The 24,984-nt window shown below is 33.9% G+C and overlaps 1 long non-coding RNA gene across 5 annotated transcripts in view; it reads right to left on the minus strand.

Annotated features, from left to right (window-relative positions):
* Positions 1-24,539, minus strand: part of LOC141564892 (uncharacterized) — a 102,080-nt gene extending 77,541 nt beyond the window's left edge. For 2 of the 5 annotated variants that reach the window (XR_012488784.1, XR_012488785.1), the window contains exon 1: positions 24,460-24,523. This is a non-coding gene — a long non-coding RNA (uncharacterized LOC141564892). Of the gene's footprint in view, positions 1-24,459 lie in introns of all 5 variants that reach the window. The other 3 variants (XR_012488783.1, XR_012488782.1, XR_012488786.1) reach the window with 3 other exon arrangements.
* Positions 24,540-24,984: the final 445 nt, after the last annotated feature.

The raw sequence follows: 24,984 nt of genomic DNA on the forward strand, positions 1-24,984 counted from the left end.
GGCTTGGAACATGGTATTCCAAAAGGCTAAGGAACTTGGTATGTAACCAAGAATAACTTACCCAGCAAAAATGAGCATCCTTTTCCAGGGAAGAAGATGGCCATTTAACAAAATAAATGAATTCCATCTATTCTTGATGAAAAAACCAGACCTACACAAAATGTTTGATCTTCAAATATAGAACTCAAGAGATTTCTAAAAAGGTAAAAAGAAATCTTGAGAACTATATTTCTGCCATAAAGATATGTAAAGAACACATGTATAATTTGTCCTAGAAATTAGAGGTGTAAAGGAAATTATATCATGAAAAAGGGTAAAGTGGTGGTACTACATCTCATGAAGAGGCAAAGGTAACCTATTATATCTGAGAGAAGGAGGAACATGAACATAGTGTGTATCAATAGACATATTCGATTTATGGTGAAACTTCTTCCACTTCATTGAAAAGTGGGTGGGAAGGAGTAAACTAAGGGGAAGGGAAAACAGAAATTGTGAGGAAAAGGGGTAAAATAAGGGGAGGAACTTTAAGGTGGGGGAGGGATACTAAAAAGGGAGGGCTGTGAAAAGCAAGTGGTGTTCACAAGTTTAATACTGGGGAGGGGGGTAAGAGGGAAGGAAAGGAGAAAAGCATAAGCAGGGGTTAACAGGATGGCAAGCAATATAGAATTAGTCATTCTAACCATAAATGTGAATAGGGTAAACTCCCTCATAAAGAGGAAGCAGTTAGCAGACTGGATTAAAAGTCAGAATCCTATTATATGTTGTTTACAGGAAACACACCTGAAACAGGGTGATACATTCAAACTAAAAGTAAAAGGGTGGAGCAGAATCTACTATGCTTCAGGTAAAGCCAAAAAAGCAGGGGTAGCCATCCTTATCTCAGATGAAGCAAAAACAAAAATTTATCTAATTAAAAGAGATAAGGAAGGGCATTATATCCTGCTAAAGGGTAGCATCAATATTGAAGCAATATCAATATTAAACATATACACACTAAGTTGTGCAGCATCTAAATTCTTAAAAGAGAAATTAAGAGAGCTGCAAGAAGAAATAGCAAAACTATAATAGTGGGAGATCTCAACCTTGCACTCTCAGAATTAGATAAATCAAACCACAGAATAAATAAGAAAGAAGTCAAAGAGGTAAATAGAATACTAGAAAAGTTTGATATGATAGATCTTTGGCAAAAGCTAAATGGAGACAGAAAGGAGTATACTTTCTTCTCAGCAGTTCATGGAACCTATACAAAAATTGATCATATACTAGGGCATAAAAACCTCAAAATCAAATGCAGTAAGGCAGAAATAGTAAATGCATCCTTTTCAGACCACAATGCAATTAAAATTACATTTAATAAAAAGCCAGGGGAAAATAGACTGAAAAATAATTGGAAACTAAATAATCTTATACTAAAGAATGATCGGGTAAAACAGCAAATCATAGACATAATTAATAACTTCACCTAAGAAAATGACAATAATGAGACATCATACCAAAATGTGTGGGATACAGCCAAAGCAGTAATAAGGGGAAGTTTTATATCTCTAGAGGCCTACTTGCATAAAATAGAGAAAGAGAGGGTCAATGAATTGGATTACAACTAAAATTGCTAGAAAAAGAACAAATTAAAAACCCCCAGACAAATGTGAAACTTGAAATTCTAACAATAAAAGGTGAAATTAATAAAATTGAAAGTAAAAAAACTATTGAATTAATTAATAAAATTAAGAGTTGGTTCTATGAAAAAAACAACAAAATAGACAAACCCTTAGTAAACCTGATTTAAAAAAAGGAAAGAGCAAAAGCAAATTGTTAGTCTTGAAAATAAAAAGGGAGAACTTACCACTAATGAAGAGGAAATTAGAACACTGGTTAGGAGCTACTTTGCTCAACTTTATGCCAATAAATTTGATAACTTAAATGAAATGGAAGAATACCTTCAAAAATATAGCTTGCCCAGATTAACAGAGGAAGAAGTAAATAGTTTAAATAGTCCCATCTCAGAAAAAGAAATAGAACAAGCTATTAATCAACTCCCTAAGAAAAATCCCCAGGACCAGATGGATTTACATGTGAATTCTACCAAACATTTAAAGAACAACTAACTCCAATGCTATATAAACTATTTGAAAAAATAGGGATTGAAGGAGTCCTAACAAATTCCTTTTATGACACAGACATGGTACTGATACCTAAACCAGGTAGATTGAAAACTGAGAAAGAAACTATAGACCAATCTCCTTAATGAATATTGATGCTAAAATCTTAAATAAGATATTAGCAAAAAGACTTCAGAAAATCATCCCTAGGATAATACACTATGATCAAGTAGGATTTATACCAGGAATGCAGGGCTGGTTTAATATTAGGAAAATTATTAGTATAATTGGCCATATTAATAATCAAATTAATAAAAACCATATAATCATCTCAATAGATCAGAAAAAGCATTTGATAAAATCCAATATCCATTCCTAATAAAAACTCTTGAAAGTATAGGAATAAATGGACTATTCCTTAAAATAATAAGGAGCATATATTTAAAACCATCAGTAAACATCATATGTAATGGCGATAAACTGGAACTTTTCCCTGTAAGATCAGGAGTGAAACAAGGTTGCCCACTATCACCATTACTATTCAATATAGTACTAGAAACGCTAGTCTTGGCAATAAGAGCCGAGAAAGAGATTCAAGGAATTAGAGTAGGAAATGAGGAAATCAAACTATCACTCTTTGCAGATGACATGATGGTATATTTAGAGAACCCCAAAGACTCTGCTAAAAAGCTATTAGAAATAATTCAGAACTTTAGCAAAGTTGCAGGATACAAAATAAATCCACATAAATCCTCAGCATTTTTATACATTACCAACACAATCCAAAAGCAAGAGATACAAAGAGAAATTCCATTCAAAATAACTGTTGATAGTATAAAATATTTGGGAATATATCTACCAAAGGAAAATCATTGTTAGGTTCTTACTAAGCACTAATGAGATTATTAGGTTCTTACTAAGCGCTAAGTCGGTACTTGACAATTTTCTAGTTCCGGCCTTTCCTGGGAGTTTGACTTCTGAATTCCTGGGGAAGAGCTTGCATGCTTGGGAGGAGCAAGTTCATTGGTTGAAGTGGTTCTTCCCAGAAGCCCTTGCATTATCCCATGCCCATTCTCTGGGAGAATAAAGAAGGCAGCTCTGGAGGAAAAAAGTCAGTCTCTGCTCTAGACCAGGCTTGACAAGGCTCTCTGCAGGAAGGGAAATCTTCTCTGGATGAGAGTTAACGCCAACTGTCTGGAGACAATGATTCTCTACAGGAAGAAGAATCTGTCTGAGAGATTTGAGTTGACACAGCAGATCTCCTCCCAGAGAGCAATTGGCAGCTTCTGGAGACAACAGCACATTACAAGGAATTATATGAGCAAAATTATGAAACACTTGCCACAAAAATAAAGTCAGATTTAAATAATTGGAGTACTTTTAGATAGGCCAAGCAAATATAATTAAGATGACAATACTCCCTAAACTAATCTATTTATTTAGTGCTATACCAATCAGACTCCAAGAAACTATTTTAATGACCTAGAAAAAATAACAACAGAATTCATATGGAACAACAAAAGGTCGAGAATTTCAAGGGAAGTAATGAAAAAAAAAATTAAATGAAGGTGGCCTGGCTGTGCCTGATCTAGAACTATATTATAAAGCAACAGCCACCAAAACCATTTGGTATTGGCTAAGAAATAGACTAGTTGATCAATGGAATAAGTTAAGTTCACAGGGCAAGAGAGTGAATAAAAATAGCAATCTAGTTTTTGACAAACCCAAACATCCCAACTTTTGGGATAAGAATTCATTATTCTTTTGGGATAAGAATTCATTATTTGACAAAAACTGTTGGGAAAACTGGAAATTAGTATGGCACAAACTAGGCACGGACCCACATTTAACACCACATACTAAGATGAGATCAAAATGGGTCCAAGATTTAGGCATAAAGAACAAAATCATAAATAAATTAGAGGAACATAGGATAATTTACCTCTCAGACTTGTGGAGGAGGAAGGAATTTTTGTCCAAAGGAGAACTAGAGACCATTATTGATCACAAAATAGAAAATTTTGATTATACCAAATTAAAAAGTTTCTGCACAAACAAAACTAATGCAAACAAGATTAGAAGGGAAGTAACAAATTGGGAAAACATTTTTACAATTAAAGGTTCTGATAAAGGCCTCATCTTCAAAATATACAGAGAATTGACTTTAATTTATAAGAAATCAAGCCATTCTCCAATTGATAAGTGGTCAAAGGATATGAACAGACAATTTTCAGATGATGAAATTAAAACTATTTCCACTCATATGAAAGAGTGTTCCAAATCACTATTGATCAGAGAAATGCAAATTAAGACAACTTTGAGATATCATTACACACTTGTTAGATTGGCTAAGATGACAGGAACAAATAACATTGAATGTTGGAGGGGCTGTGGAAAAACTGGGACACTGATGCATTGTTGGTGGAGTTGTGAAAGAATCCAACCATTCTGGAGAGCAATCTGGAATTATGCCCAAAAAGTTATCAAAATGTGCATACCCTTTGACCCAGCAGTGCTACTACTGGGCTTATATCCCAAGGAAATACTAAAGAAGGGAAAGGGACCTGTATGTGCCAAAATGTTTGTGGCTGCCCTTTTCATAGTGGCTAGAAACTGGAAAATGAATGAATGTCCATCAATTGGAGAATGGTTGGGTAAATTATGGTATATGAATGTTATGGAATATTATTGTTTTGTAAGAAATGAGCAACAGGAGGAATACAAAGAGGCTTGGAGGGACATCAACTGATGCTGAGCAAAAGAGCAAAACTAGGAGATCATTATACACTTCAACAATGATACTGTATGAGAATGTATTCTGATGGAAGTGGATATCTTCAACATAGGGAAGAGCTAATCCAATTCCAATTGATCAATGATGGACAGAATCAGCTACATCCAGAAAAGGAACACTGGGAAATGAGTGTAAATTGTGAGCATTATTATTATTTTTGTTTTTCTTCCCAGATTATTTTTACCTTCTGAATACAATTCTTCCTTTGCAACAATAACAACAACAAAATTCGTTTCTGCACATATATATTGTACCTAGGATATACTATAAGATATTTAATATGTATGGGAATGCCTGTCATCTCGGGGAGGGGTTGGAGGGAAGGAGGGGAAAAATTCGGAACAGAATGGAGTACAAGGGATAATGTTGTAAAAAAAAAAATTTCCTATGCATATGTACTGTCAAAAAATGTTATAATTATAAAAATTAATAAAAAAAAGAAAAAATAATGCTACACAAATGAAGGAGGTGAGTCTGAGAATCATCTGTTTTAAATGCTGGTCCACTTCCTCATGATCTTGACTGTGAGCTCCAGGATTCATTCAATGATTACTTAGCTTGTTGGTTTGTGTAATCACCTTTTACTTTGGCCAAGCACTCTTACCCAGGTCCATGTAAAAGGAAATCTAACTCCATGGCTCTGCTGCTTGAAAAAGAAAGTGTGTGTAACTGAAATGATAACTTCAATTTATTTAAATATATAATTGAAAAAAAATTGGAATTGACAATAAAAATTATACTAAAACTAACCATAATATTGCATACATAAGTCTACTAATATATATGTGTATGTATATATATATATATATATATATATATATATATATAATAACTTTCCTAACAGGTTGTTGTTTGTGGTGTTTTCTGTTAGCAACCAAATGACAAATAGACCTTATTGGCTCTATGATTTTACTATTATAGGATACTTTCCTTTAAGATAGCTCACATAATCTATTGATTTCTCTTCTTGTGCTAAATTAGCCTATGCCTTTCTTCACAATTCTTCACAAAAAATGCCTCCTCATAAACAGAAGGCATTACTCTGAGGCAGGATGATACAGTGGAGAAAAACCTGCACTGGTACCAGAGACACAGGACCTAGATTCATATCCTTTGGCACTTTATTACATGAGCTTAAGTATGTTTCTTGAGCTATTAAATCCAAGGGTTGTACTAAATGACCTTAAAGATCCACTTCTACATCTAAACCTATGATACTCTGAAGATATTTATGCAATACTAAGATTATACCTCTGAAAAATATGCAGGGGAATAAAACAACAAAGAGAAGGGGAAATTACAACTTTATAAGTCTTTAAAGATAACACTTGTCTTTCATGCTAATTTAGGAGTTGACATAGACTATTTCGTTGACCCATCAAGCCTCTCTTCCAGTCCTATATAAGTTCAATGATAATTTAAATCTTTGAGTTAAGGTAGCATAAAGAAACTTTGGGGCATAGTTGTACTAAATTCCTACTAATGCTTTTAGTTTAGGGAATTATACATATGCTATAAACTACATGCTTTAGAAATAGAGAGAATTTTTCACTGGGAAGAGCATATAGAGGTGATAGTAGGAATGACTAGTTCTCAGCTCATTAGCAAAACTGATGACAAAAGAATGAGCATGGCCCAGGAAAATAGTTATACCCACTTCTTGGTTTATTTTTCATTATCAAGGCAATCATGGGAAATTACTTAAACTCTCTGTTCCTCAGATTCCTCTGCAAAATGGGGATAATTATATCATTAAGCTTCCAGTGTTGTCTGAGGATCAAATGAGTTAAATGTGAAATGTTCTCTGTAAAACTCAAAATACTATAGAAAACAGGGGGAAGAAAAGGAAGAAGAAGCAGAAGCAGAAAAAGAATGAGAAGAAGAAGGAGCAGGAGGAGGAGAAGGAAAAAGAGGAGGAGGAGGAGAAAAAGGAAGAAGACAGGAAGAAGGAAGGAGGAAGAGGAGGAAGACAATGAATAGGAGGAGGAGGATGAAGGAGGAGAAGAACAACAACAACTAGAAAAAGAAGAACAAGAATAAGAAGGAAAAGAACTAATTTGATGTTGCCTTTGGCAACTCAGATATTTCCTGACAAAAGCATTTTGTGAACTTTTTTTGTGGTCCTGTGGCTATATATACACATATACATATATACATCTATACATATATATGTGTGTGTGTGTGTGTGTGTGTGTGTGTGTGTGTGTGTGTGTGTGTATTAGTAGACTTATGTATAATTTTTATTGTCCATTTCCATTTTTTAAAATTATATATTTAAATAACGAAGTTGTCATTTCAGTTATACACTTTCTTTTTCACATTATTCTTTTTTCTTGTTTTCAACTAATTTCATAATTAGCTCTGATGATTTGGTGGTCCAGTTATATATAGACAGCTATTTTTTTCATTTTTTGTATCACAATTACTAAATCATATTACCATTTTATATGTACTAATAAATATTAGGTTTTTTTTTTAATTAAGTATTGATGATATACAGGTGTGAGGATTCTGTGTAAGCTACAAGTCTTTATTGAGCCATGCTTTCCTATATACTTCACTCTCTCTTCTCCCTTTCCCATTTCACACAGAGTATATGTTGATTTGATGTGAAGGGTCTTACAAAGTACTTGATATAATTTCTCTACCACTTTATTTTTATCAACTATTGCCGCTACATAATCTGCAATATTTTCATGAAAGTCATTTTTTTTTTTACAAATGTGATTTAGTGAGGTATACACACTGCTTAAATAATCCATGAAAGGATGTCTTCAGGAATACAAGGAATGCTGCTCTGCCAACTCCTTACTTTGACTTTCCAAGGAATTTTTGTATGCTACTCTGTTATTGAACTGTGACTTCCTTTTTTCTTTTCAATTCACTCATAGTAAAACTATCAAAATTACTAGTATCTCCAGCAAAATGTCTACCACTTGATTATTGCATAAAGATGTCACATTTAGTGTACTAATATTCATATTGAAATTTTGGTATTCAAAATTATGCAGCTTTTAGTATCCTCTACTTTCTTTCCAATTATTCTGCCATCCTTACAACAAAAGTGGGAGGGGAGGTGTTGCACAGGACTGATTGAGGAACATTATTTTTTTGTTGTTTCAGGGATTAGTATATACAAATAAGTAATCAAGAGAAGGGTTCAGCCTACTGATGGTCATCCTATAAAATTGTTAATTTTTAGAAAATATCCTTGCTCTATTACTAGATCCATACTCATAGTCTTTTTTAACATGGCTAAGATTGCCAGAATTTATTCTATATGAGGGTATAATTTTGGATAGCCTACTTCCATAGCATGATGAGGCAATTGAATAGATTGTATGAAATTCTGTAGTCTTTCATTATATTGATTATCACAATTTGTTAATCTATTTCCTAAAGGATCCTCTATTTCTTATGCTTTACTATGCCTCAAGGTTCTATTATACATAATTTGCTGAATCTGGTTCTTTTCTTTCATTCTTTGGTTCTCTCAGGAATATCTACCTAGTAGTGGGATCTGTCAGTCAAAAAGTACAGAGATTTTAGTTACTATTAAAGTATAATGCCAAATTGGTTTCTGGAATAGGCCAATCCACACAATACATTAGTGTTCTTGTATTTACTCAGGTCTTCTATTTCAAGCTTTTATTATCTTTGCCAATTTGATGGGTGTGAAGTGAAATTTCAGAGTTGTTTTGTTTTGCATTTCTATTATTAATGATTAGCAATCTAAAAATGAATACTTTGAATTAATGGCAAATTAATTAAATTGCTATCCTGTCATGACACTTCTATGTGTGGGTGCTTAGAATATTGACATTAATATAACATTAGCTCATTGTTATTAATTTTATACTAATGACTAATAAATAAATATATTATTGATCCCTTATTTAATCAAATTTTATGTGATTAATTTATTTTATATAATTTAACTGAAAATTTCTACTGCATAATCAAAACACTAAAACCAAAAATCCTTGCTGAACATTTTCACTAATTATCCCCCATTCCTGGAATGTTCTCTTTCCATTTCAAATCCTGATTTCCCTCAGTTCCTTCAAATCCTAGTTAATATCTCATTTTTTATAGGAAATATATACCAATCTCCCATTACTGTAGAGCCTTCTCTGTGTTAATTATTTCCAATTTATTCTATAGGTATCTTGTTTGTATAGGTTGGTGAAGAGGCTGGTAAATGTGTCTCCCTCATTAGACTGTGCACTTCCAGAGGGGATTAACTACTTTTGAGTTTCTTTGTATATTTAATACTGAACATTGTACTTACTATATAATAATTAATTAATAACTATTTATTGACTAACAGTCACTATAAATCATTGTTTGACCTTAGGCAAGTAGTTGAAGTTCTCAGTGCTTTCAGATGAATCTCTATAACTTGACGAGCAGTTACCCATTGGAATTGGGAGACAGGAATGTGGCTCACTGGGAGTTTCCTATATCAATAAAGTTACCAATCTGATTTCTAAATATCCTTACTCCACCAAACCAAACAAACCACTGTCTGACTCAAATTTTCTGCCTGTATGGTCACATATCAGCTTTTAAAAATCTCTCTTTGACACCAGAAGAGTCATTGTAGAATTTTTCATGGTATTAATTATCATCTATAAGCAGATGACTCACATCTCTCCATTGAGTTTTCTATCGACTATTGCAGAATTGATAGCATTTGTCTAACATCTCAAACGCAATATGTCTAGAATAGAACCCTACATTTATAATTCAATAATTTAAAAACATTTAATATGCAACTACTGTGTGCCAGATACTATGCTAAGTGCTAGGGCTACAAAAGAGGCAAAAGGCTCAAGAAGTTGTACAACCCTTAACTCCCTTTCTTCCCCAACCCATCATTCTTCCAATTAAATGTTTGCAAATTCTTGTCATTTCAATCTCCACATCTCTTGCTTCCAGCTCTTTCCCTTTAATCACATAACTACCTCTTTCTCTCATGCAGGTCTTTATTACCTCTTACATAGAGAATGGTAGCATTCTAACTATTCTACTTGCTTCAGTCTTTCTTTGTACTACTTCATCTTCCATAATGCTAACATAATTATTTTCCTTACATTTAGATCTATCATGTCAATGATATTCACTATATTCCTATGGTTCCCAATTGCATCTAGGATAAAAATGTAACTACATTTGTTAAGCTTTTAAGGCTCTGGATATTCTGGTCTCAATCCTGGCCTCTATTTTTTCAGGTTCTATGTACGTTATATACCTGCCTCCTCTATTCTGTGATCCAGCCAATGGACTCTTCTATTTCTTATATATTCTATCTCCTTTCTCTGTGTTTTACTTTGGACAGCTCCCATGCATGGAATGTACTCCTTCCATACTTCTGCCTCAAGGAATTATTTTCTTTATTAAGATGTAGCTCAACTATCAACTTCCATATCTAACCTTTATGGATCCCTCCAAATGCCAGTGCCTTTACTCTCAACTAACAGAGTATTTAATTCTATTTTTATGCCTATAAAATGCCTATAGAATAGGTATAGAACTATTCTGAGCATGTTTATATATCTATTTGAAGTTTCCACTATGTATACATATATATTTGTTATAATTATAAGATCCTTGAGAGTAGGAATTTTTTTCTGCTTTGTATTTGTCTGCCCGGAACCTAATACAGTGCCTGACATATTGGTAATCACTTAATAAATGCTTATTGATTGACTGATTTCTAAATAGAGATAGTGGCATTTAAACTATTATACTTCATAGAGGTTTATGAGAAAAAACTCATAAACCTTAAAACATTTTGTAAACATGAATTACTAATGATATTAGTATATTTTCCTAGGCAGTAACTATGAATTTACATAGCCTATGATCAATTTGTCTGCCAACTTACCTTTTTGTATAAAATCTAATTCCCAGTTACAACAATACTAAAACTCTACAATGGAATTTTTCAATATAACTTGAGAACCTAAATGCTTACTTTAATATATCATACTTGTAGAATGTTTTAAAATGTCAGTCGGATCACTATCTCTTTCCTAGACTTTAGTAAGATTAACCTTTGCAGTAAAAATTAATCAAATATCACGAAAAACCCTGCAGATATAGAAATGAATGTCACCTTTGTCTCTTTTCTTTTTGAATTCATTTTAAACACTGCATCAATGATGATCCCTTGAACTTTCAGTTTTTGTTTTGATAGTATTTATCTTTAGGGAAATAAGGACAAGCTTCATTCTGTTAGCTTCATTCCAAGTTTGGTGACAGATATTTACTAGTTGAAGAGATACTGGCACTATGAGTATTTAACCAAGGAATGATACAACTGAAAATGATATTTAAAATGCTCTCCTTTTAATCAGTAATTATATCCAAGCAACTAATAAGAATGCTATCCAAACTAGTGTATTACCGTAATCTAAGACTTAACAAAAGTGAAGACTTAAAACAGGCTTAAAAGAAATGAAATCAACACAACTTTTATAGCAGGTCTTGTTCTATGGATATTTGTATGTATTGGTGATAGGCAAAGATCACTAATGAACATCATTCTCCTTATTACAAATGTTAATCATGGTAATAGTAGTGGTAATGTAAAGGCAATAGTAGTGGTAATGTAACAGTCAGTAAGTAATAACTATACCTTATGTTTTATGGGGTTCTATGCTTTTAAGTGCTTTTGAAAACATTTTATTATTTGATTTCCTAAAGCTTGTTGAGATAAATAAGAGAGATATGAACATTTATTATAGACAACATGGGGAACTGGAAAGAATTCTATACTTGACACAATATTTAGAGGTCTAAATCCAGTCCAATATTAGTTTTGTGATCTTAGATAAGCTACAATCTTTCTATTACTCAGTTTGGTTTGTTGTGACAATTAAATGAGGAGATACAAATGATACTTTGAAAATTACATTGAAAGCTGCTTGGAACTATCATCTCAATGATGTGAGTACTCCCCTAGAAAATGTAAAGCAAACCCCATTCACAACTTATTCTGAATAAATTTTGTCCATTTCTTTCCACAAATCTTTCTTTCAAAGATTTTCTACACAATATTCTGAAGGCTTCTCTGTGGTCCTTTATCTCATGGATCCTGGTCCATCACTCAATAAAGATTTTAATAAGCTTCTAATATCTATCAAGTAATATACTGACCAGAACAACATGGCGTTCATGATGAACATATGTTCATCAATTACCCTCTCATTCTTTCCACATGATTGACTAAACTTCTTTTCTGTTGATGGATTGGTGAAATATCACAAGGGATAGAACAGGAAAACCTGAATTCAAATCATGCTTCATACATTTACTAGCTTTGTCATCATGGGCAATTTATTTAACCTCAGTATCTTTACCTGTAAGAAGAGATAATAAGACCACCTATCTCTCAGAATTATTATGAGGCTAAAATAGGATGTTTATTAAGTACTTTGTAAGCCTTGAAGTACTATATAAATGCCAGTTGTTGCTATTAAGAGTCTTAAAATCTAAATGTATATTATGCTTCTGACAGTTAAATTTGTGTGATTGTAGGGAAATCATTTAACTTTTCAGAGCAGGTTTTTAATCAACAGAGAGTTAAAGGAAATTTTATTTCCTAACAAATGCAATTTTAATAAGTTTAGAACTACTATTTAAGTAAAATCATAGTGGATGATATCTTTTTCTGGCTAAGGAGTTTAATGGAAATCATAAAGATATATTATTTTCTAGCTTTTGAACAGAGGAAGAAATAAAAGCTTAATAAGCATATGAAAGAATGTTCCAAGTAGCACCAATAAGAGAAACACAAGTGAATATATGTTTCTCTTTTTCCTGAAAAATCAAAAAAGATGACACAAGATAGGAAGAGCAAATCTTGGAGAGGTTGTAGATAACCAAATTCATTGCTACATTATTGACTGAGCAAGTAAGATGCTCTAACTCTTCAGGAAAGCAATTGAGTTTCTCTATAGTGATTAAAATGTCCAAATACTTTGACCAAAATTTTTACTTAGAGACACATAACCTGAAGAGGTCAATATTTAAAAAAGAAATATCCTGTATGTTAAAAATATTTGTAATAGCATTATTTTTGTAGTAACAAAGAACTGGAAACAAAGTAGGTACCCATAGATTAGGAAACAGTTGAATCAGTTGTGAGGCATTAGTGGAATTGTTATTATTGGTCTATAATAATCAATTTTTAATCAATATGATGAACATGGAAAACCATTAACTGATGCAGATTTAAGTAAGAAGAAACAGAAAAATATTTCTAATGACCTTAACAATGCAAATGGAAAGAACAATAACAAGAAAACAACTTAAAATTGCTACGAAATTAGTCTAATCAAGGTTGACTGTAAAGACGAGATATAAAAAAATACCTCATTCCTTTTTTCAACAAGCTAGATGATAGGGAATATTAAATCCTGCATATAATGGCAGACTTTTTCAATGCATTGATCAGTTTTGCTCAATTATTTTTCTATTTTTTCATTTGATATCATAAGGGATAGATCTCACACAGGGTATTGGGAGAAGACAAGTTGGGTGATATAAATGAGGTGAAAACAAAAAACATCATGTAGTTTTTTTTTAATCTATAAAAATCATGGGATAAATACTTCACAAAGTTATGAGAAAAGTGCTTTGCAAAACCTAAAGCACTATACAAATATGTGTTATTGTTATTATCACTATTGATGTTTTTCACACAACAGATAACTTATAAGTCATCACTTATCATAACAAAATTATGTTTAGTAATATGCCATAGTTTACTTATATCTACCATGTCACCACTGCTCTTTATGTCATTGATATTTAGATTATTTTGAGATTGTCTTGTGCTCTTTGATTTGAAATCACGTAGCTTTATCATGGGATTTTCACATCTCCCTGCTCTGATTCTACTCTTGTGGATTTTATTAATTTAGGAACTCCCAATATGGGAGTACTGGTTTAATCTCTAAAGTATAGTCTCAGACATATGCCTAGGGAATTTTAAAAGATAGATTTTTGAAAAACTGAGATTTATATTTGAAGTCAGAGACCCTGGATTTAAATCTAAGCTTTACTACTTACTATTTGTTAACTTTGGACAAGTCACTTAAAAGTTTGGAGCCTCAGTTTTCTTATTTGTAAAATTAGGATGCTGCATTACACAGTAGATGGTCTTCAAGATCCCTTCCAGGTCTTGTGATCCTATTCTAAACAATACAATTATTTCCTCCATCATACTGAGCTAGCTCTATCATTCGTCTGATCCAATATATGTTGGCTAATGATCTTGTGAGCTTTTATTATGCTATAATTTTGTCAGTGTAACATGTAAGAAAGATGTTTGAGCCAAGAAATCTGTTACTGTCTAGTCAAACTGGTGATAAGCCTCTCCAAATTTAACTGGTGCTTGGACTAGTGACATACAGTTAATCATCAAATGCATAATCAAAACCTTTTCAGATTGTTAGGAGCTTCTGATGATATCACATTTGAGATTTTAGGTTGTCTGTGTGTCATAAGAAGGCATGACAGTGGAACTGTAAGGGAGGTTATTTTCAGGTCAGTTTGTTATTTATAGTATTTGCTTCAAATTTTCATAGTTATTAAATAGTTATTAAAATGTTTGACAAAATTAATTTTGTTTTAGATAAGTTAATAACACAATTATACATACATACACATATGTTTGCTATGTAAAATTAACTATATAAAATTGAATGTTTTAAAAAAAAGTTAACTTATAATCATCCCATTTGTGGGGAATGCTAAATAAACACTATAGACAATAATGATATAAATAAAGTGCTTCAAAGTTTTGAAGCACTTTTTGTGCTCTCATTTAAGCCTCACAATAACTCACAATAACTCAATATTTATAAGACATGCATATAGAACTAGAAAGACCTTGGAAGCCATTGAGACTAATGCTATCACTTCATCATAATCATTTCAGGAAATTTTGGCACAAAATAGTTAAATTATGTGTGATGGGTCACATGTATTTGAATATGTCTTCAACTCCCAGTCTAACAATCTATTCACTATGCCACTTAATTGTCTCTCTATATTACCAAGGTGTTACAGATAATGAAACAGAAAGCTCAGAGATTAAGTGACTCCTTATGCTCATAGTCACATCTTATAAATTTCAGAAGTTAAGTTATAGTCTGGATCTTTTAAATTCATTTGTGAATTCAGTCCATAATAGTAGCTTTCCCTTTGAGGTGGAATTTCTGAGGAATTACATCTTTTCACCTGAGAAATATTTTGTAGATCCATCCTCCTATTTTTGAGATTATTTTCACCTAGCCATCTGATTGTTTGTACCCTAACACCTGGATCAAAAACTCCTTAGAACAGGTCATGGTTCATGTAGCCCAGATCTACTCCTTGCAATGAAGCAAGTATCCAGTTAGTAATATGAATGAATATTTCAATAAGCTGTAAAATGATTTGCAGGCCCTTTAGATGGTGGGGGATCACTGATGATACACTAGATCTGTGGAAATACATAACCTTAAGAAACCAACTACTTTGGTATACCTTGCATGATACCATTAGTATTTATTAATACTCACTGGAAATTACATTGTATTGGCTGACTCATCTATGCAAACATATTTCTTTCCCTGAATCCATAATTAAAAAGAAGGAATCTGTCTTGAGGAGAGGGACTAATTATCTTTATGTCCTCAGTGCTGTTTAATAAACACAATGCCTTGTTGTTTAATTTAAAAAAAATTAACACCACATACCAAGATAAGATCAAAATGGGTCCATGACTTAGGTATAAAGAATGAGATCATTAATAAATTAGAGAAACATAGGATAGTTTACCTCGCAGACTTATGGAGGAAGAAGGAATTTGTGACCAAAGGAGAACTAGAGAACATTATTGATCATAAAATAGAAGATTTTGATTACATCAAATTAAAAAGCTTTTGTACAAGCAAAACTAATGCAAACAAGATTAGAAGGAAAGTAACAAACTGGGAAAAACATTTTTACAGTTAAAGGTTCTGATAAAGGCCTCATTTCCAAAATATATAGAGAACTGACTCTGATTTATAAGAAATCAAACCATTCTCCAATTGAAAAATTGTCAAAGGATATGAATAGACAATTTTCAGATGATGAAATTGAAACTATTTCCACTTATATGAAAGAATGTTCCAAATCACTATTGATCAGAAAAATGCAAATTAAGACAATTCTGAGATACCACTATACACCTGTCAGATTGGCTAAGATGACAGGAAAAAATAATGATGAATGTTGGAGGAAATGTGGTAAAACTAGGACACTGATACATTGTTGGTGGAGTTGTGAAATAATCCAACCATTCTGGAGAGCAATCTGGAATTAAGCCCAAAAAGTTATCAAACTATGCATACCCTTTGATCCAGCAGTGCTACTACTGGGCTTACATCCCAAAGAAATACTAAAGAAGAGAAAGAGACCTTATGTGCCAAAATGTTTGAGGCAGCCCTTTTTGTAGTGGCTAGAAACTGGAAAATGAATGGATGCCCATCATTTGGAGAATGGTTGGGTACATTTTGGTATATGAATGTTATGGAATATTATTGTTCTGTAAGGAATGACCAGCAGCATGAATACAGAGAGGCTTGGAGAGACTTACATGAACTGATGCTGAGTGAAATGAGCAGAACCAGATCATTATACACTTCAACAACAATACTGTATGAGGATGTATTCTGATTGAAGTGGATATAGTCAATAAAGAGAAGATCTAATTCAGTTCCAATTGATCAATGATGCACAGAATCAGCTACACCCAGAGAAGGAACACTGGGAAATGAGTGTAAACTGTAAGCATTTTTGTTTTTCATCCCAGGTTTTCTTTACCTTCTGAATCCAATTCTTCCTGTGCAACAAGAAATTCAGTTCTGCACACATATATTGTATCTAGGATATACTATAACATATTTAACATGTATGGGAGTGCCTGCCATCTAGGGGAGGGAGTGAAGGGAAGGGGGGGAAATTCAGAATAGAAGTGAGTGCAAGGGATAATACTGTTAAAAATTACCCATACATATGTCCTGTCAAAAAAAAAAGTTATAATAATAAAATTAATAAAAAATAAATAAAAATAAAAATGTATTTAATTAGATATTTCATCCTCTGGCCAGATAGTTCTACTCATTCTGCTTCCAAAGCATGAGAAATTGTTCACTTACTGTAATAACTCCATTCTGAATAACTGTACAGGGAAAAAAAAAAAACTATTCTGTAAGAGCAATTGGTAACACTAGGTTCCTGAAAGCTGGTGTGCTTCCTAGTCTTAATTGCTTTATATAAAAATTCATTTAGAATTTGAAGAAACTATACTACCATGTAGAAAATATTTTTCATCTGATTCCATTGATATTTTAAGTCAGCAAACCAGTATACCTTCAAGAGATTAAGAGCAGTAATGTCATAGTGTTATCCAATTATTTGTGGTGAAATGGACAGAGATCTGGCCCTGGTGTCAATAAGACCCAGGTTGAAGCTACACTTTGAAAAACACCAGAAGTGTGATCCTGGGAAAGTCACTTAAGTTCTCATGGCCCAGGTAATGTTCTGTTAGTTTCAGAAAAGATACAGATCTGCAGTGGCACAGGAAGTGCATTCAGAACTCCTTACACTAGTCCAACATAGATCTAGTCCAAATATAGAGAGTAGAAGGCAAATCAGTTTTCTTTATTGGGCTTCACTCTGGTTCTTCATAAAATGAAGGGGCAGGGCAAAATGACTCCTAAGGTCATTTCCAGGTCTACAATTCTATGATTGTGTGTGTACAAATCAAATATTGGTTTTTTAACTGTTCCAATATTCCCCAAAATGGGGAAGTCACCTTGACTTCAAATGTAAGAACACAATTCTGGCAAGTTCTACTAAGCTAGAAAGGCTTAGGTGATGTATTAGGACTTGTTCTATTTTTTGTCACACATACATATATGTATGTATGCATGTATGCATATATGTGTATATATATGCTTGTAATGGTCTTTTTAAAAAATATATTTTAAAATAAATGTTTCAAAACATCATAGAAAAACACAAAGTACATGGGGCAGAGCCAAAATGTTGGAGAGGACACATGGGTCTTCTAAACTCTCCTTTACCCTCAAGCTATTTGAATGAAATTCAGCCTTGGAATTAGTGCTTGACTATCAGAACCCACGAATATTGGAAGTACAACACATTACCAACATAAAATAATCTTGAAATTCACCAGAAAAGGTCTGTTTTTGCTCATGGGTGGGGATGGCTAGGCCTGGTGCAGCATCAGACAAGTTGGCAGTGAGAGCATGGGAAACAGCTCAAGCTGAGCAGACTGGAGGGGGGCGGGGGCTGGTCTCTGATGGAGGAAAATCTGCTGGGTGTCAGCTATTCTGCTCTGGCAGCAAGCCAGTAAATCAGCAGAGAAGCTATAAACACAGGGGATAAAGGCTAAAACCCCAAAATGCTAAAATCCCTTGGGATCCGGCCATACCCACCCAGCACCGGGAGTGACTCAGAGTGATCCAGGCAAAGCCACAGCCACTAGTCTCAACACAAACCCAGTTGTTGGTCCCAGTGCAGATATTGCCTTTCTGCTGCTACTGATTTTAGCACATCTGCTAATCCCAGTGCAGCCAGTGTGTACTGTCCCACTGCCCCTTCACTGTCACTTTCTGTTGTCTGTAAAGCTTAGAAATACTCCATTGCCCCCCATAAGCAAACTGTAGCTTTTTTTTTTTAATGAGCAAAAAGGCAAAGGGGGCTCTAACTATTGATAGCTTCTACACTGAAAGAGAGCAGACTTCAAACCCTGAGGAGACTAAAAAGAGTTTATTTCTAGATCCAGAGGAGGATATGACTGGTCCCCACCACATAAGTCTCTCATAGAAGAAATTTAAAAGATCTTAAAAGAGAGCTAGAAGAAAAATGGGGAAAGGAAAGGAAAGCTTTGCAAGAGGGTCAGGGTAAAGCATAGAACTCATTCAAAGATGGAGTGGAAAAAGAAAACAACTCCTTGAAAAACAGAATTTGCAAAATGGAAAAGATCACTCCCAGGAAAACAGAATTTGTGAATTGGAAAAAGAAAATAATTCTTTTTTTAAAAAAAATTGAGGAAATGGAAAAAGATTCTATAGAACAAAACAACTTTGTTAGGTTCTTACTAAGTGCTAATGAGATAAAGAGATGATAGTTTCTTACTAAGTGCTAAGTCGGTACTTAACAATTCTCTAGTTCTGGCTTTTAAGGGGAGTTTTACCCCTTTGAACTTCTTGGGGAGGAGCTTGCATGTTTAAGAGAAGCAAGTTCATTGGTTGAAGTATTTTTTCCCAGAAGCCCCTGAGTTATTCCACGCCCATTCTCTGGGAGGATAAAAGAAGCAACATTGAGCAAGAGAGAGGAGTCTCTACTCGAGGTCAGAGTTGGCGGCTCTCTACAGGAAGAAGAATCTGGCCGAGAGATTGAGTTGAGACAGCAGATCTCTTCTCAGAACATTACACAACTTATTTAAAAACTGAGTTGGACAAATAAAAAAAGTAAGTGAAGAAAATAATTTGTTAAAAATCAGACTTGAACAAATGGAAATGAATGATTCCAGTAGACAACATAAATCAGTCAAACAAAACCAAAAAAATGAAAAATTATTAAAAATGTTAAATACCTATTTGGGAAAACAACAGACCTGGAAATAGATCTAGGAGAGATAATCTAAGGATTATTGGACTCCCTGAAAACCATGATGAAAAATAGAACCCAGACACTATTTTTCAGGAAATCATCAAAGAGAACGGCCAGATGTTATAGAAACAGAAGGTAAAATAGACATTGAAAGAATTCATAGATCACTTACTGAAAGAGATCCCAAAATCAAAACTCCAAGAAATATTGTGGCTAAATTCCAGAAATATCAGACCAAGGCAAAAATACTATAAGCAGCCAGAAAAAAAAATTCAAATACCAAGGAGTCACAATAAGAATCACTCACTCAGGATCTAGCAGCATCCACATTAAAGGATCCAAGGGCCTGGAATCTGATATTCCAAAAGGCAAGGGAACTTGGTATGCAGCCAAGAATAACTTACCCAGAAAAACTGAGCATTTTCTTCCAGGGAAGAAGATGGACATTCAATGGACATCCCTATTTATTGCTGATGAAAAAAACCAGAGCTAAACAAAAAGTTCGTGGAACCTATACAAAAGTTGACCATATATTAGGACATAAATACCTCTAATTCAAATACAGAAAGGCAGAAATAATAAATGCATCCTTTTCAGATCACGATGCAATAAAAATTACATTCAGTAAAAAGCTAGGGGAAAATAGACCAAAAAGTAATTGGAAACTAAATAATCTCATCCTAAAGAATGATTGGGTAAAACAGCAAATTATAGACACAATTAATAATTTCACCCAAGAGAATGACAATAATGAGACATCATACCAAAATGTGTGAGATGCAGCCAAAGAGGTAATAAGGGGGGATTTCATATCTCTAGAGGCCTACTTGCATAAAATAGAGAAAGAGAAGGCTAATGAATTGGACTTGCAACTAAAAATGCTAAAAAAGGAATAAATTAAAAAAAAAACCCAGACAAACACAAAACTTGAAATTCTAAAAATAAAAGGAGAGATTAATAAAATTGAAAGTAAAAAAAAAAAAACTATTGAATTAATTAACAAAACTAAGAATTGGTTCTATGAGAAAACCAATAAAATAGATAAACCCTCAGTAAATCTGATTAAAAAAGGAAAGAGGAAAATCAAATTGTTAGTCTTAAAAATGAAAGGGAGAAATTTCCATTACTGAAGAGGAAATTAGAGCAATAATTAGGAGTTACTTTGCCCAACTTTATGCCAATAAATTTGATAACTTAAATGAAATGGATGAATATCTTAAAAAATATAGGTTGCCCAGATTAACAGAGGAAGAAGTAAATTGGTTAAATAGTCCCATTTTAGAAAAAGAAAACACACTATTATTAAACTCCCTAAGAAAAAATTCCCAGGACCAGCTGGATTTATATGTGATTGTACATTTAAAGAACAATTAACTCCAATGCTATATAAATTATTTGAAAAAATAGGGAATGAAGGAGTCCTACCAAATTCCTTTTATGACATAGACATGGTACTTATACCAATCTCCCTAATGAACATCAATGAAAAAAAATTAAATAAAATCTTAGCAAAAAAGATTACAGAAAATCATCTCTAGGATAATAAACCATGACCAAGTAGGATTTATACCAGGAATACAGGGCTGGTTCAATATTAGGAAAACTATTAGCATAATTGACTATATCAATAACCAAATTAACAAAAACTATATGATTATCTCTATAGATGCAGAAAAAGCATTTGATAAAATCCAACACCCATTCTTATTAAAAACCCTAGAGAGTATAGGGATAAATGGACTTTTCCTTAAAATAGTCACTAGCATTTATTTAAAACCATCAGTAAGCATTATATGTAATGGAAACAAACTGGAACCATTCCCAATAAAATCACTCAATAAAATTGAGTGAAACAATGTTGCCCATTATCGCCATTACTATTCAATATTGTATTATAAATGCTGGCTTTGGCAATAAGAGATGAAAAAGAAATTAAAGGAATTAGAGTAGGTAATGAGGAAACCAAATTATCACTCTTTGCAGATGATATGATGATATACTTAGAGAACAACAGAGATTCTACTAAAAAGCCATTAGAAATAATCCACAACTTTATCAAAGTTGCAGGATACAAAGTAAATCCACATAAATCAGCATTTTTAAACATCACTAACAAAACCTAACAGCAAGAGACACAAAGAAAAATTCTATTTAAAATAACTATCAATAGTATAAAATATTTGGGAATCTATCTGCCAAGGGAAAGTCAGGAATTATATAAGCAAAACTACAAAACACTTTCCACACAAATAAAGTCATATTTAAACAATTGGAAAAATATTAACTGTTCCTGGATAGGTCAAGTGAATATAATAAAGATGGCAATACTACCTAAAGTAATCTATTTATTTAGTGCTCTCCTAGTCATACTCCCAAGACACTATTTTAATGAACTAGAAAAAAATAACAACAAAATTCATATGGAAGAACAAAAGGTCAAGAATTTCAAGGGAACTATTGGAAAAAAAATCAAATGAAGGTGGCCTAGCTGTACCTGATACAAAACTATATTACAAAATAGTGGTCACCAAAACCATTTGGTATCAGTTAAGAAATAGACTGGTTGATCAATGGAATAGGTTAGGTTCACAGGACAAAATAGTCAATAACTATAGCAATCTAGGGTTTGTCAAACCCAAAGACCCCAGCTTTTGGGATAAGAATTCATTATTTGATAAAAAATGCTGGGAAAATTGGAAATTAGTATGGCAAAAACTAGGCAATCACACCATACATCAAGATAAGATCAAAATGGGTTCATGATCTAGGCATAAAGAATGAGATAATAAATAAATTAGAAGAACATAGAATAGTTTACCTCTCAGACTTTTGGAGGAGAAAGGAATTTGTGACCAAAGAAGAATTAGATGTCATTATTGATCACAAAATAGAAAATTTTGATTACATTAAGTTAAAAAGCTTTTGTACAAACAAAACTAATGCAGACAGGAATAGAAGGGAAGCAATAAACTGGGAAAACATTTTTACAGCTAAAGTTCTGATAAAGGCCTCATCTCCAAAATATATAGAGAATTGTCTCTAATTTACAAGAAATCAAGCCATTCTTCAATTGATAAATGGTCAAAGTATATGAACAGACAATTTTTATATGAAGAAATTGACCTGTGAAAAGGTGTTCCAAATCCTTATTGATCAGAGAAATGCAAATTAAGACAACTTGAGATACTACTGCACACCTGTCAGATTGTCTAAGATGACAGGGAAAGATAATGATGAGTTGTTAGGATTACTAAGTGAGAACTGAGGTTGTCTGGATAGTTACAAGGTGAGAACTCAGGTTGACTTGATAGAGGGGGCAAGCTCATTGGCTGGGGTGGTTCTTCCCAGAAGCCCTTGCATTATCCCACGCCCATTCTCTGGGAGAATAAAAGAAGAGGACTCTCAGAGAAAGAGGAGACTCTGAATTGCATCAGGCTTGACGGAGCTCTCTGCAGGAAGGGAAGTCACTTCTTTGGACAAGAGTTAACAGCAACTGCCTGGAGACAACGGTTCGTTACAGGAAGAAGAATCTGTTGGAGAGATTTGAGTAGACACAGCAGATCTCTTCCCAGAGAGCGATCCAGCAGCTTCTGGAGACGACAGCTCGTTACAATGAGTGTTGGAGGGGATGTGGGAAAACTTGGACACTAGTGCATTGTTGGTGGAGTTGTGAATGGATCCAACCATTCTGAAGAGCAATTTGGAATTATACTCAAGTTATCAAATTGTGCATACCCTTTGATCTAGCAGTATTACTACTGGGCTTATAATCTAAAGAGATATTGAAGAAGGGAAAGGGACCTATATGTGCAAAAATGTTTGTGGCAGCCCTATTTGTAGTGGCTAAAAACTGGAAATTGAATGGATGACCACCAATTGGAGAATGGATGAATAAATTGTGGCTTATGAATATTATGGAATATTATTGTTCTATAAGAAATGACCAGTAGGATGAATACAAAGAGGTTGGGAGAGACTTACATGAACTGATGATAAGTGAAATGTGTAACGTGCTCTCCTGGCAGTTACAGTTACTAGCTTAATAACCGGTAGCACACTCAAGAACAACCACGTGTAATCTTAAAAGCCTTCATTATACCTACTCACATAATGCCCTAACTGATGCCCTGACTTGTTGGTTCCCTAGTGAACACCTGGTCAGAAGACCCACGTGTTCACTACCAAAACCCTTACCTCTTTTGGCTATCCATCTTGGCTTGGCCACCCAGGCTGGGAAGCCAGGGTGAAGAACGCCAGGTTAAAGAGGGCGCTTGCTGCCTGCAGTGGGCTTACATAGGGCCTGTGAGGTCACACACACAGCCAATCAGCGAGAGAGTCACCCATTATGAAGCTATCTCAATATGGCCAGGATCCCACCCAAGGGCAGTCCTAATATCCACAGAAATTACTTCCGGGCCTCAATCTCCCGATGCGCTGTGGCACCCATTTAAAGGCCCCTTATAGAAATGAGTAGAACTAGAAGATCATTATATACTTTAACAACAATACTATATGATGGTCAATTCTGATGGACGTGGCTCTCTTCAGCAATGAGAGGATCTAAATCAGTTCCTGTAACATGCCCTCCTGGCAGTTACAATTACTAGTCTGTCCTAGGCCCAACAGAGTACCTTTGACCACTGACCTTTGCAGTGTCAACTCTACACGGCTTGCCTCCTCTGAGGCCTTTAAAGGTCTCTGGCCATGATCTCTTGAATCTATAGTTTAATAACCAGTAGCGTGCTCAAGAACAGCCATGTGTAATCTTAAAAGCCTTTATTATACCTACTCACATAATGTCCTGACTTGATGCCCTGACTTGTTGGTTCCCTAGTGAACACCTGGTCAGAAGACCCACGTGTTCACTACCAAACTCCTTACCTCTCGCTATCCATCCATCCGCTTGGCTTGGCTACCCCTGGTTAGGGAGTCAGGTTAAAGAGCACCAGGTTAAAGAGAGCGACTGCTGTCTGCAGTGGGTTTATAAAGGGCCTGTGAGGTCACACACACAGCCAATCAGTGAGAGAGTCACCCATTATGAAGCTATCTCAATGTGGCCAAGATCCCACCTACAAGGCAGTCCTAATATCCACAGAGATTACTTCCTGAGGCATTCAATCTCCTGTTGCACTATGGCACCGCCCATTTAAAGGGCTTTCAAGTTCCAATTGTTCTGTAATGAACAGAGCCAACTACACCTAAAGAAAGAACACTAGGAAATGAATATGAACCACAACATAGAATTTGTACTCTTTCTCTTATTGTTTGCTTGCATTTTTGTTTTTTTTCTTCTCAGGTTATTTTTTACCTTCTTTCTAAATCCAGTCTTTCTTGTGCAGCAAGATAGCTGTAGAAATATGTATACATGTATTTTATTTAACATATACTTTAACATATTTACCATAT

Source organism: Sminthopsis crassicaudata, chromosome 3 (genome assembly GCF_048593235.1).
Source record: "Sminthopsis crassicaudata isolate SCR6 chromosome 3, ASM4859323v1, whole genome shotgun sequence".
NCBI lineage: Eukaryota > Metazoa > Chordata > Mammalia > Dasyuromorphia > Dasyuridae > Sminthopsis > Sminthopsis crassicaudata.